The following is a 14,303-nucleotide window of genomic DNA, read 5'->3' as shown; positions in this document are numbered from 1 at the left end:
TCTAAAGCATGGGGAGTCTCTGTGACAGGAATCTATCCCCCCCAGCAGCAGTGGCGGCTGGTGACTTCAAATCAAAGGGGGGCTGCAGGAGACAGCTGAATGGGTGGGGTCAATGGGGATGGGTGTGGCCAACTAGAAAGGGGAGGAGCTATTCTCAAAACACAAAACTGTAACTTTAATTAAATATGCTGCCCTGGGTGCCAAACCATTATTATGAGAGCCCAATCAAGAAAAAAGGAAAGTGTAGAAGAAAAAAATTATTTCAATCCATTGGCTGCATGGCAGCTTACTTAATATCTAGATGGAAACAAAAAGGTTGTGAGGCATGAAAAAATAAATTACTTTTTAAATACATTACTGGAATTCTAGTCAAAATCAAGTATAAGAAAAACAAGCAGCACTCAACTCATACCACTTCTCTTTGCACTCCAGTTCTAATTATAATTTATATACAGCTTTATTAAAGTACCAAGTAACATGCTGAAAGTAGCAATCTCTGTGATACCCCCACTTGTAAAAATGTTCATTATCTAAAAGAGACCTGCTGCCTGACAACAACTATCTACTTGTTTCATGGGGAAAACATGATCAAAGTAAAAAATGAAAAGCAAACAGGTAACAAGCTCAACATACATTGCTTAAAGGATTACTACACAGGATATGGACCACACATTATAGACTGGCATTCTGTTTAGTTTGCAGGTAAAGCCTGTAATGAGCTCTTAAAATAATGTAATCCTGTCCTTTATTACAAATACTGTCATATGCATTTCAATACCCAAGGCTTATATGTTATCTAGTTATGTAAGTATTTTCTGCATGGCAACAACAGAAAGGCTTTCAATGTTGGCAATTCATTAACAGTATGCTTATTAAAACTTACTTGCATCTTACAATCTCAGACAAGCTTACCAGATGGTCATTAAAGCATTGCTACTTAAACCCAGAGCAACAGGCACTTTCTGAATAATAATAAGCATAAATCAACAGTATATAAATATGACAGAAACCAGAACATTCTTCAAAATCAAGGACAGATGAAAAGCCATTGTAGTACCTGTGTCTACCTTGGATGGGGGGGATGGTCTGCACATTTACACTGCATAACTGCTCCTTGCCTTGCTTGGACACATCCAGAGTAACTACATGGGGGAGTGGGGTGCAACAGGTATGTCACAATTTGAAATGTCTCTGGCTGACTGTGATGGCTCTGACACATTTGTCATACCTCTCAACCTCAGAGCAAGAAATCTGGACAAAGCCATACATAGAAGTGGGACAAAGACCCAAAAATAAGGACAAGTTTTAAACATTGCTCTTATAAACTTAAGATAACAGAATAGTAGGTCTTGCATTAGTATGAATTTTCTGAAGGGTATGAAATCTGAAACTGAAATGTCTGTCATTATTTTCTAACTTAAGTCTTTAATGATTTGCCACTAATTTGCCAACAAAACACAATTTTATGAAAAATGGACCAAAAATGTGATTCAAAAATATAAAATAGCCACACAATACAGCTGGGAACCTGTCAAAGAAGGGACACTTTTTAATATTAGTACTGCTAACTTGAGCAGCTGACAAAATAAAATAATCTACATGCATTTCTGAAATAAAAGCAATCTATAACTGATTATTACAGTTATTTATTAACTGTAAACCCTCCATGTTTTCTTCCAAAATTGCCATTTTGCAGAGGGATTATTAGGGGAAGAGCAAAATTTTGTGCCAAAATCGGGGACAGTTGAGAGGTTTCGATATGCCTAATTCTATAAAGCAATTTATTTGCATGTACCGCTCAACCTGTTAATGCAGGAAATCTGGACAAGGCCAAATATATGGGGGGAGCATATAAACAGTACTAAAAATTGTTCTTGTATAAACTGAGACAGTTGATAGAATAACAGGTCTTGCTTTAGCATGCATTTTTCTGAAGGTTATGAAGTCTGAAACTCAGTGTCTGTCATTATTTAGTGACTTCATTATTAAATGATTTGACAGAAAAACACAAATTTTATGAGGAACAAACCAAAAATAAGAAGCAGAAATCTCTTCATTCTGCAAAAATCGGGACAGTTGAGAGGTATAGTTCAGCCGAGGCTGTCTGAGTTTGTTGCCTCCCCCTCACAAACTCATGGTTGAATGGAGCTTCCCCCCTACAGCCATTCCACTGAATCATTACTTGGCTATTTCACCCCATTTACCATAAACACTATCTGGGAATAGCCGAAAACCAAAAACCATAAACACAAATGTGCATACTGCTTTACTTCTGCGATGATTTGGACTTCATTTGAAAGTTTATTTTGCATTTTACAGTGCAAACACTAATAGATATTATATCTACTAAACAAAGCAATGCAGTCTCACAATGAAAACAGACTTAGCATTAAAACCTCTCTGCCCTTGAAAACTCACATTCACTGAAACCCACATTCAAAGAAAATACATTTTGCCAGTGGCAGATTAACTTTGTTTTTGGGCTGTTTTCAAATCACAGGCCCCTTGCACAAGAAACATACACATGCTCTTTCATACACCTTCCTGATTGTATTAAATTATATTCCTTGTACAATACAGTACAGTTTTAGAAGGTGTCTTAAATTTGTTTTGAAATTTTCCAGTAAACAATGAAACAAAAGGCATGCACCAGTAATGACAAAACTGCCCAATTCAGAACATTTCCATCATAAAAGTCTACTCAAACTTCTACAGTCCACCAGTATCAGTACATATGCACAATCTCTGAAGAAGTAAAAGTCATCTAAATAATTCCACATTAAAGAGATCTGTAACTAATGAAGAGGTTGCTGCTAGCAAACAAGTTTGTATTTCATTGTTTCATCTACAAATAAAGTGCCTGTTACCCTTGAGGAATAAATTGCCTATCTTACACTAAAAAATGATAAGCTAGCAATATTGCAATAGGGAATGGATGGCAAACTGATAACAGGTTCATAGTTACTAGGTATTTTCACCAAAAAGGAGTGCAGCATCCAACCCCTCTGCACAGTACAGTATCAGCAATGCATCTATCTACTGTGGGAGTAGAACCCACAGCCTTCTGCATCAAAGAAAGTATACTACCTGTTGTGCTATTAACAAGGCAAGCAGACTCAGCATAAGCAGCACTAAACTTTTGCTCCCATGCAGATCTCAGCTCCTTGTAAAATCTACCCACTCAGCTGTATTTCTGAACTTTGCAGCACAAAGAAATCTGGAAAAAGCCAAAGTTTATTGTGGGGGGGACAAAAGCCCAAAAAACAGGGACACATTTTAAACATTGCTTGTATAATATTGGAAAGTTGCTAAAATAAAATGCTGTGTTGCCACCATACATTTCACTGCCAAGCCTTAAACGCAGGACCCTGTGCAAAACAGTCAGAGCAACATACCACTATGCTAAATCAGCTGTTTTGTGAAAGAGGAAGACGAAAACTTAAATGGCTACCATTTAGTGAATTCAGTTCTCACCATAGCTCTCAATCTCTTAGCAAAAAACACTCGGACAAAGCCAGTAATTCGGGAATATAGCCCCCAAACATATTCAGTGAATTCAGTTCTTACTATAGCTCTCAACCTTAGCACAAAAAACCTGGATGAAATCAATAATGGGGGAATAAAGTCCCAAAAATAGGGACAAATTTCAAATATCCATCGTATGCACTTAGAAAATTGCTAGAATTAAAGCTTTTGTGTTACCATGCACTTTCTGAAGAATATGAAGTCTGATATTCAAATGCATGTCATTTTAACATTTGTTAACCAGGAAAGTCTGACTTCGAACAAAAGCTAATTTTTAGCAGAGACCCAGAGAGAAACACTCCAAACAGACACATGTCTTTGTAAGATGGGAGGAAAACAAAGGAGGGAATATAGACTCCACAGAGAAGGTAAAGCTCCCCAGCCAAGAATCAAACCAGACAACCGGTAGCTATCAGGCAACAATGCTTCCACTGCATCAATGCGCTACTGGCTTTGCAAGGACACAAAAATACAGAAACCACAGATTTTATGAGGAATAGAACATGTATGAGGGAAAACTCTGCAATGTTTTTACAAATGGTGGTGGGTAGGGAATTCAAGCTCCTGCCACCTGGGCTCAAGGTACAGGGTTCAAGTCTTATTATCTATGCACCACCATGTAGCCACACATACTACCTGTCCTCCATAAAAAGGCCCCGGCCAATCCACAAATCCTCCTGTTTGCAGCAAAGTTCTCCACAAAACAGCCACTGATCCACAAATCCTCTCCCACAAAGCAGCTAAGTCCTCTGGTCTCCTGCAAGAGATGGCTAGAGTACCCTGTCCCACAAGAGAAGGCTGGTGCCTCCATCCTGCAGGCAATGCAGTCCAATGACATTTCGGTCTGTGCAGTCATCATCGCACCAACCTCTGGGCTGGAAGGGCAGAGTTTCCTGCCTTCCCTATCTGGACTGCTTAACAGAGCAGTCTGGAGCTCTGGAATGAGCACGTGCATGCATGGCGCTCTGGTCTGCATAACATAGCAGTCAGGAACCATGCACGCATGCGTGGAGTCCGTGAATTTTTTTTTCAATTTTATTGCTTAATTTCTTTATTTTACAGGTGGGGGGCTGCTATCCTGCAGTCCTATAGCACGAGCCGCCCCTGCCCAGCATGTTCTATTTATTGTTGTGGCGAGGTTTAGCTCACTAGAGCGCATGGCTCTAATATACACAACTATCTAATCAAAATAAAATGCAATTAACTGTCACATTGCACAGGATGGAAAATCAGAGACAATAATTAATGATATAAGATTTGTTACAGTGGTATCTGATATGTTGGAATATTCCCAGTAACAATTATTTATCTATTGTCAGAAGATTGTGCATTGCTGTTAGGATATCTATCATCTGTCTATATATCTATCTTTATATATATATATATATATATATATATATATATATATATATATATATATATATAGATAGATAGATATTTATATAGCTACAGTACGTTTTCTATAAGAATTCAAAATGTGGGCAGTAATGTGTTTTTCATTTTTTTAATTTATTTGACATTTTTTATATCACAAAGTTTTTTTAATACTAGTTAATCAGATTGCATTTATGAGACTAATAATGTGATTTGTTTATATATATATATATATATATAAAATGTTATTCTTTACTGTATGGTCAAACTATAATATGTATGTCATGTTTGTACATATTTAAGAATAAGTTTAATAATGAAATGTTTAGTACTTACATTTCTGGCGTAATCCTTGTATTTTGTGTGATTTCTTCAACAGTCTTTCATATATGGATAATTTAACATACATACATACATACATACAAATATTTCAAGAATGGGCATTAATGCCCTTCTAGCATGCCAATATACCAAAGCACTTTTTTCCATAATAAGTCTCCAGGCTGTTTTTGAAATTTCTAAACTAGTACTTGCTTTAATGTAATTTGGTAGTCTGTTCCATGCATTGGCTACAGAGAACCAATTAGTTCACTTCTCATTCCTATAGAATCTTCTACATAGGATGTCTGATGATTCTGTAGCACTTATTAATAACTCCAAACATTCCCAGAGGCAGTTGTCTCTAAATGCTCTATATACCTGAATAAGATCTTCTCCTAGATAGCTGTAAGATATATTGTACAAGTTCAGTTATTTTAGTCTTTCATAATAGCTTAAATTTTCACATCCATGGATGCCCTTGGTATATTTCCACTGTACTCTTTACAGTTTACTCATGCTTGTTTTCTTATAAGATTTCCATATTGTTATTCCATACTCAAGTTTGGGTCTAATGTAATTAACAAAAACTGACTTCATTATTTTTGGTTTCCTAGACTTTATAAATCTTTTTATACAACCTATAGTTCTGTAACTATCATTAACCAATTGCTTGACATGATTAGAAAAACTCATAGCTGAATCTACCCATATACCCAGGTCCTTAACTGAGTCTACAGTTTCAATCACTGTGTACTGTATTAAATATTCACCTTTCAATTTATGTCTCCCAAATCTCATATGCTTAGTTTCTGATGTATTTATCAGCATATTATTCTCCTGTGCCCAAATGGTCAATTTAGTCAAGTTATTTTGCAGACATGCCTTATCAGTAACACATGCAATCAGTTTACCCAAATTCAGGTTGTCTGTATATAGACTGCAGAACACCTCAGATGAAAATGTTAGGTCTGAAAGATACAATCTAAACAAGTAAGGGCCTAGTACAGAGCCTTGTGAAGCACCTTGACTATAACCAAGGATTTCACCTGCCCAGTTGATGTATGATACTTGCCATGTCCTATTTGTAAACCATGCAGCTATCCATCTTATCAAGAGTACATCAGTACCTAGTTGTACTAATTTATTGATCGGTGTTTTATGTATGACCCTGTCAGATGCTGAAGTTAAATCTATATAAATGACATCACAGGACAATGTTTCATTCATAGCTGTTATTATATTGTTATAGAACATCATGTTAGAAGTGATAATAGATCTATTTTCAACATGTGCATGCTGATATATGGTTTCAAGTCCCAGCCTGTCAAGTTCTGACAATAACTTAGCCAATATTACCTTCTCAATTATTTTTCCACAACATGAAAATAGACTTAAGGGTCTATATAACTCTGAGTTAGTCTTATACCCCTTTCCCTTAAAGACAGGCTTAATAAGTGCATGTCTCCAATCTTGAGGAATCTCCCCATATTTATATGACCTAGTAAATAATGGATATAATGGTAGTGTAAGTTCTTGCTAAAGTGTTCTCAGGTCATTGTTACTAATTCTGTCTCCTCCCTGTGCTTTGTTTGGATCCAGTTTGCGTAGTTCTTTTTCAATATAATCTAATTTGATTCCAGTATCTGGAGTTATCACCCCTTTTGTGGAGCCAAACAGTTTTGCATAAGATTTTGTAAATATATCTATAATCTGTTGGTTCAGAGAATAAATTTTAGAATCTGCACACAGTTTATCAATGTGTGTGTCTATACTTCTTCCACAGCTTATATATCTATAAAAAGGCTTCCTATTATGCTCAATATCTGTATATACATTTTCTTCAAATTTTTTTTTGATCTAGTCTCACACTATGCTAAATCTGTTTGTCCAGCTTGTTTATTTCAGTTTTCAAAGTTATAGTTAGACCTATTTTCCATTTCTTGTATTTTTTGTCTCTCACCTTAATCAGATGTCTTGTTCTTGTGGAAATATATCCCCCTGATGTTGAATGCCTAAATCCTGATGTTAGACATGTTTTTTTTTTTTGTACTCAAACAATTTCTCTTTCAAAACTTTTCACATTCCATCTGCAGATTTTCCAATAAGCACCTCACTCCAGTTAGTTTTACATAGATACTGTTTTGCTTCCATATAATCTGTTATTAACCTTCTGTGCATTGGCTTAGATTTCAGTTTGGCAGAATTATCTATCGACAAATTAACCTTTATAACCTCATGATCACTACACATCAATGGTCGTAAAACATGACTTGAAGTTACAGTAGTTTCTTTGGGAACATAAACAATGTCTAGTATGTTCCGTCCCCTGGTGTTTTTTTTTTTTTTACAATCTGAAGCAATTGTTGTTCCTGAACATACGCTGCAAATAATTTTCTTACTAACTTTCTTGAATCAATATTATTCCAGTCTGTTTCTGGTAAATTTAAGTCTCCAACTAATATTATTCTTCCCTTCTGTGTTTCATGTAAGAAATGTATGAATTCCTCTAGGCCATCTGCACTTGTCTTTGGTGGTCTATACACTCCAACAATTGTTATACGTTCCAGGGTTGTCTTTATTGTCACAGTTACACAGTCTATAGTATTGGTATTATCTCTGAACATGTAATGATCACAGGTCTCATAGTTATCTTTAATCCCTATCATAACACCTCTACCTGATGTTCTGTTAGAATGTCTGCTACAGTAAAACATTTATACCTTGACAGAACTGGTTTCCAGTCATTGTTCGTTAACCATGTTTCACAAACAATAACATCAGTCTTGTGGGAACATAGCAAATTTTCCAATAAAAAAAAAGTTTATTATTAATGCTCCTAGCATTAGCAACCATCAGAGATACCTCAGATTTTGCTATCTGTGAACTATTATTGCAGCAAAATATCTTCTGTAAAAATTATCTTCCCTGATTTTGACAAATGCACACCATCCTGTCTGAACATGTGTGCACAAAACTAGGTTTGGATTCTCTAAACATTTCCATTTTTTAAAACAGAACATTTTTTCCATGTAGATATTTACACCAAAAATCTTTTCATTCACAGTGATTTCTAGAGGTGATTTGTGAAAAATAGATCCTAACACCAGTACAAGCTATACTATCTAAGAGGGCTGTCAGTTCCCTACTTACAGTCAGATAATCCTTGCGGGTGTCATCATTTGTACCAACATGAATAAAAACAGATCCATAATTCCTTGCATTAAAGTGTTCCAAGGCTTGTCTGACATCTTCTATTTTTGCTCCTGGCAAGCCTAACACTATTTGATGTTCATTATCATCTCTGCAAATATAAGTATAAGTTCCTCTAATAAATGAATCTCCACTTACAAGAATATCTTTGCTGGCCAGCTCTGAAGAATCGTCAGCTTCTAATACAGTGATATCTGTTCTATCAATTGTTATGAAGGATAGATCTTCATCAATATTAGTCTTATAAATCCCACTGTTTTCATTGAGTATTAAATTCTCATCCAGCTGGCATTGTAAATCCACAGCTTAAACCATGTGATCAACATCTGTCTTTCACTTCTCTTTTCTTACTTGAATGTTCTTCAGTCCTTCCACATTCAGTTTTGATTTCTTCCTTTTCACCTGCCCCTTGCCTCTTTTTTCTACCTTCTCCATTGGAAAGGTGATGCCTTTTTCTGTGGACTGAAGGTTTTCTGATATAAAAATATCATCATTCCCTGTAACCAGTGTGTTACACAACAAAGCAGTGTCCTTTTTACTGCACACCCTCTTTCCTTTACAGTCATTAATATTTTTTTCTTTTTCTTCCTTTTTTCTTTTATAACTTCTTCCCTTCTTTCTTTTTTTGTTTTCTTCTAAACAAACTGGGTCCTCAGACTAATGAGTACTTGTATCCAGGATTCCAAAGTTGTCAGGGGCATTGTCTTGTTAGATAGGGGTTGAATGTTCTTTGCAGAAAATAGTTGCAGTTCTATACCTAACATCCATTCATTAGTGCAGTCATTAATATATGAAACAACAGTTCTACAAGCCATGCCAATTGAACAAGTGCGATCACCATCAGTAAGTCTAGATTTACTTCTAACAATGGTAAGCAAATCATCCAACTTTTGACACGAGGACCATAGATCACCAGTGTTATCAGCTGTTACCTTTAAATATGCATAGCATTTATTACACTGTACAAGGTATTTGTGCATTAGCAAATCGTTAATTGCATAGTCATTTAAGGAATCTATATTCAGCTTTAAATGAATAAAATATTGCAAAAGAAAAGAATAATCAAAATCAGTAACCACAGAATTCAAAGAGAACTTGAAACTCAACTTATATGACAAAAATCACATCAGCAATATACAACTAAATAATAAAGTCCAGTAAAGTTGTTCTGACCATACAAGTTCTACAGGCCAGACAATAGTTCTCATTCTTTTATGTCAGTAGCTTCTGATCACTATCACTCGCAGTCACTCTTCTTTTTAACAGTAAAGCTAAATAAATCACAAACCAAGATAGGATTGTTTAGATATGCCAGGATTTTCCTCTCTGCAGTCTGTGTAAATTTATAGCTTTCTCGGCCCCTTGTGGTGGCTAGAGCTTGCCTGTCTAAAACCTATGCCTTTCTGAGGGTCTATATTATTCCAGTGAAATTGCTTTTGTGTGAATGCAAAATGAGCGACACAAATACATTGAAATGCATTTGAGCGTTTTGATGTATTTGTCATAGGGCAAGGAGGTAGTTGGCCATCTAAATGGAGTTGCCCTTTCTGTTGCTATAGTACAATCTTGGAGTTGATATATTTAGTTAGGGGGGTGTGGGGGCACAACCCCCCCCCACCTATTTATGCTTGAAATTTAGGTTTGTTTTGCGAACGGCCACATAAATTTTTTCCCTAGGAAAAATTTTGATTTTACAGCCAGTCGCGATTTCCAGCTTTCGTGCATTATGTGTCAACTTGTATATAGTTGCACATATGCACTTTCTCTGGGATAATATAGACCCCCTTTCTGACAACCAACATTGAAATTAAAGGTAAAACAACAAAATATGAATCAAAGTCAGTCTTGTTAATAAGCAGTCCCTTCCCACCTACAAATAGTTAAAAACAGTGATGACAAATACAATATAAATTGAAATAAAACTTTTCTTTCCAGTCAACTCCACAGTAATTCACAAACCAAGATAGGATTATTTAGATTTACACTGGAAATTCCATCTTACTTGTTCATAGGTTCATAGGTAGGTACTAGGCTAATGGCCCTAGGGCCTATATAAGTTTAGCCAAAGAGGTACCCTGGCTTTTGCCACCCAAGAAAATTATTTTCCTGTGCCCCTGTCGAGCAGAGCCACAGAAGTGATCCCCGGGGTGAATTTCCTATCGCCCATCCAATCATCAATATTTTTCTTAAAGAGTGCTAATGCGGAGCTTTGTTTGATATAGATAGGTAGTTTGTTCCAGAGTATGGGAAGTCTCTGGGACAGGAATATATCCCTCCAGCAAGTTCTGTTTATTGTTGTGACAAGGTTTAGGTCCCTAGAGCGTGTAGCTCGGAGGGATTGGGATTTCTTTAAGTGAAGAATGTCCAACAGCTCTGGGTTTGACATAGCTTTGTATGTTAGGCAGAGATCACTTTTGAGTAGGCGATATGCGAGGGAGTAAAGCTGGAGTTTTTTGAGATGATCTGTGCAGGGCATCTGTTTGAGGCCAGTAATCCTCTTTGCGAGGTATTTCTGCATCCTTTCCAGTTGTTGTAGATGTCTTGTGAGGTACATACCAAAAGGGGTACTGTATTCTAAAAGGGGTCTAATGAGTGACGAGTAGAGGGGAACAATGATTTATTTTTTCCCTGGATGAGAAACCTTTTTTGATGAGGTGTGCAATGTAGAAGGATTTCCTGACTACTGTGGCAATGTGATTATCAAAGGAGAGACTACAGTTCACCTGTGCCTCAAGGTCTGTTATCACACTTTCAGTGTTAAGTAGTCTACCGCCTATGTGGTAGTTTGGGTCTACTTCATATGACCTAACTCTGTACCCATGAACTACTCGGTCTACTTCACGTGATCAACAGTTCCTTTGATAGACATTCATTTCACTGAGAACAAATCAACTAAAGTCTAAAACACCTAAAACCCATTTGATTGAAACTCATAACATTGACACATGAAATAAATAGCATTATGCCCTTTTCTGTAGTGCAATCCTGGAGTTAGAATATATAGTTAGGGGGTGTGTGGGGGACATAACCGACCACGTAGTTTAGATAACTATTGTTGTCTGCAAAGAGTTAGTCATATCAGTTATAAGTATCCACGTGTATCTTTGAAATGTATGAAGTATGTCGGGGGCTATGCCACCCACACACCCCCTAACTATATATTCTAACTACAGGATCATGCTACAGTGGGGAAAAGGGCATGATACTTTTAATTTCATGTGTCAATGTTATGAGTTTCGATCAAATAGGTTTTAGGTGTTTTAGACTTTAGATGTTTTGTTCTCGGTGAAATTAATGTCTATCAAAGGAACTGTTGATCATGTGAAGTTGACCCAGTAGTTCATGGGTACAGAGTTTTTACCAAAAAGGATGACAATGCACTTTTTGGCATTGAGCTTGAGGCCATGGATTTGACACCAGGCATCTGCCTCAGTGAGGCCCTTTTGTAGGATGTCCACATCATTAGGAGTTTCAATTACGACTCCTAGTTTGCAGTTATCTGTGAACTTCATTAGCCAAAGACCTTCTGTGTTAGCCTGTACTTCAGAGAAGTAGATACCAAACAGGAGATAACCCAGGACTGAACCCTGTGGTACTCTACTTATCACTGGTCTGAAGTCGGATTTGGAGTCTGCTACTTTCACATTGTGTGTTCTGTCAGTGAGCCAGTTGGGAACCCATCTTGTGACATAGGGATTTATACATAGTTTAGTGAGTTCATCTATAATTCCAGAGTGGGGGATGGTGAAGAAAGCCTTGGCAAGATCTAGATAGGCTGTGTGAACCACCTTACCCTCATCTACAGCTTTGGTGACCACTTCAAAGAAGTCTATCACTTTTAGGAGACATGATCTGCCTTTTACAAACCCGAACTGGGTGGGGTCCAGAGTTTGGAGATTACCAATGTCATTGTTTATAAGATCCATGATGGTACATTCCATAGTCTTGCATAACAAGCTCGTCAGGCTAATGGGACTGTAGTTCCCGGGGACTGTGGTGGCTCCCCCTTTGTGGAGTGGGATGACCGTCGCTGTGCACCATTCAGTCAGCACAAAGCCTGAGGTAAGGCTATGATTGAACATGGTACTTAGATGGGGTGCCATTTGGTTCTGTAATTCATGTAGAACGCAGCCTGGGATGCTGTCAGGTCCCATGGATGCTGTGTTCTTGGCTTTGGAGAGTGTGTTTTTTTCCAGTGCAGTAGTGATTACAGGAACTTTGCATTCTTCCAGTATAGAAATTGGCCCTTTAGGGGGTGAGAGGGTGGGTAAAATTAGCATTAAACCTATCTGCCAGGATGTTGGCAATATCAGTTGGTTCTGTATATTTAGTGCCATTGTGCTGTAACTCAGAGCAGATCTGAGCATTGCCATTGAGATTCTTGACATAGCTATAGAATGCTTTGTAGTTGTCTTTAGAAACAGTGGCAATTTTGTTTTTGTAACTAGTTTGGGAGGATTTTATGAGGGATCTCAGCTTCTTACTGAAGCTGACTAGGGAGTTTCTCCAATCATGGGATTTTACTCTTTTTTTGCAATAGTTTCTTTCTTCTTTTGTAGGGTTTGCTTATGGCAGGCGACCACCAGATTGGCTTCCTTTTTTTGGAGGATAGCATCTTGGCTCTGTTAGGGATTTCATGATCAATGCACTCATGTAAGTGCTTATAAAGTGCATTTGTGTAGGATTCAGCAGTCATACTTCTATTGTCCATCTGCATTGGTGTCATGAAGTTTGCCACTTCTGTCTTAAGAAGCTTGAAGTTGGGTCTGGAGAATTTTTTTACAGTGGTTTCCCTAATAGGGGTGGGGGCGGGATGTAGATGTCTAGGGTGATTAGCATGTGATAGATCTGACCAACGAGCAAGTGACCTCTGGTTTGGAACATGAGTTGCCCATGTTGGTAATGACCAGGTCTAGGATATTGCTGACCCTTGCGGGGATGTGGATAAGTTGATCCAAGGCATTGGAATTTATGGACTCCAGAAAACGTTAAGGAAAAGAGTTGGTACATGAGTAGTTTTCCCAGTTAATGGTGGGGCAGTTATTGTTATTAGGGTGTTAGGTTGTACCCTAATATTTTCCAGTGTATCAAAAAATGAGGAGTGGGAATGCTGGGCCATGGTGGAGGATCTGTAGCAAGCTACAATTTGGATTGCGGTCTTGCCCAGAGTTAGTTGCACTTGGATAATCTCAGATGCATTATGCTGAGCAACTAGCCTGGAGCTGTTGATATCCTTAATGAATATGTACACACCTCTGCCTTTAGTGTTTCGGTCCAGGTTAGGTGGCCGAAAGGTGTGGTATGAATTATAGCCTGGTAATGCAGGGGTGCTCTCTGGAGCCTTGAACCAGGTCTCTGTCACTGCACAGATTTTGATGTTCTCCATTTTAAGGAGTGCCTCGAGTGAGTGCATTTTGAGGTTTAGACTTCTAGCATTGAGTGGCATTACCCTCATATTTTGCTTGCTTGTACCTGTTACGGTGGTAAATTTGTCATTTGAACCTTGTGAGACAGTTTCTGCTTTTGTTCTGTGTTTACAGACACAGTGTTATGAATGTATTTCTACAGGTGTTGATCATCATTGTTTTCAATCTTTATTTTCTTGTAGAAGGATTACTTGTGAGAGTTCTGGCTGCTCATCTTCACATAACTTTCATTTGAACATACTTACATGCATACATATATATATATATATATATATATATATATATATATATATACACACACATGCAAATAATTCAGGCAAGGGGAATAATGCCTTTCTAACATGCTATTATATCAAAAGAGTCATCCCCATAAAAAGTGTCCAAGCTGTTCTTAACAATTTGCAATCTGTTTTTGCATTAATATAATTAGACAGTCAGAGTGCAAAT

Source organism: Protopterus annectens, chromosome 8.part0, assembly GCF_019279795.1.
Source record: "Protopterus annectens isolate FY-2018-M chromosome 8.part0, PAN1.0, whole genome shotgun sequence".
Classification (NCBI taxonomy): Eukaryota; Metazoa; Chordata; order Ceratodontiformes; family Protopteridae; genus Protopterus; species Protopterus annectens.
The sequence above is the reverse complement of the archived record's forward strand: the minus strand, read 5'-3'. Positions refer to the sequence as shown.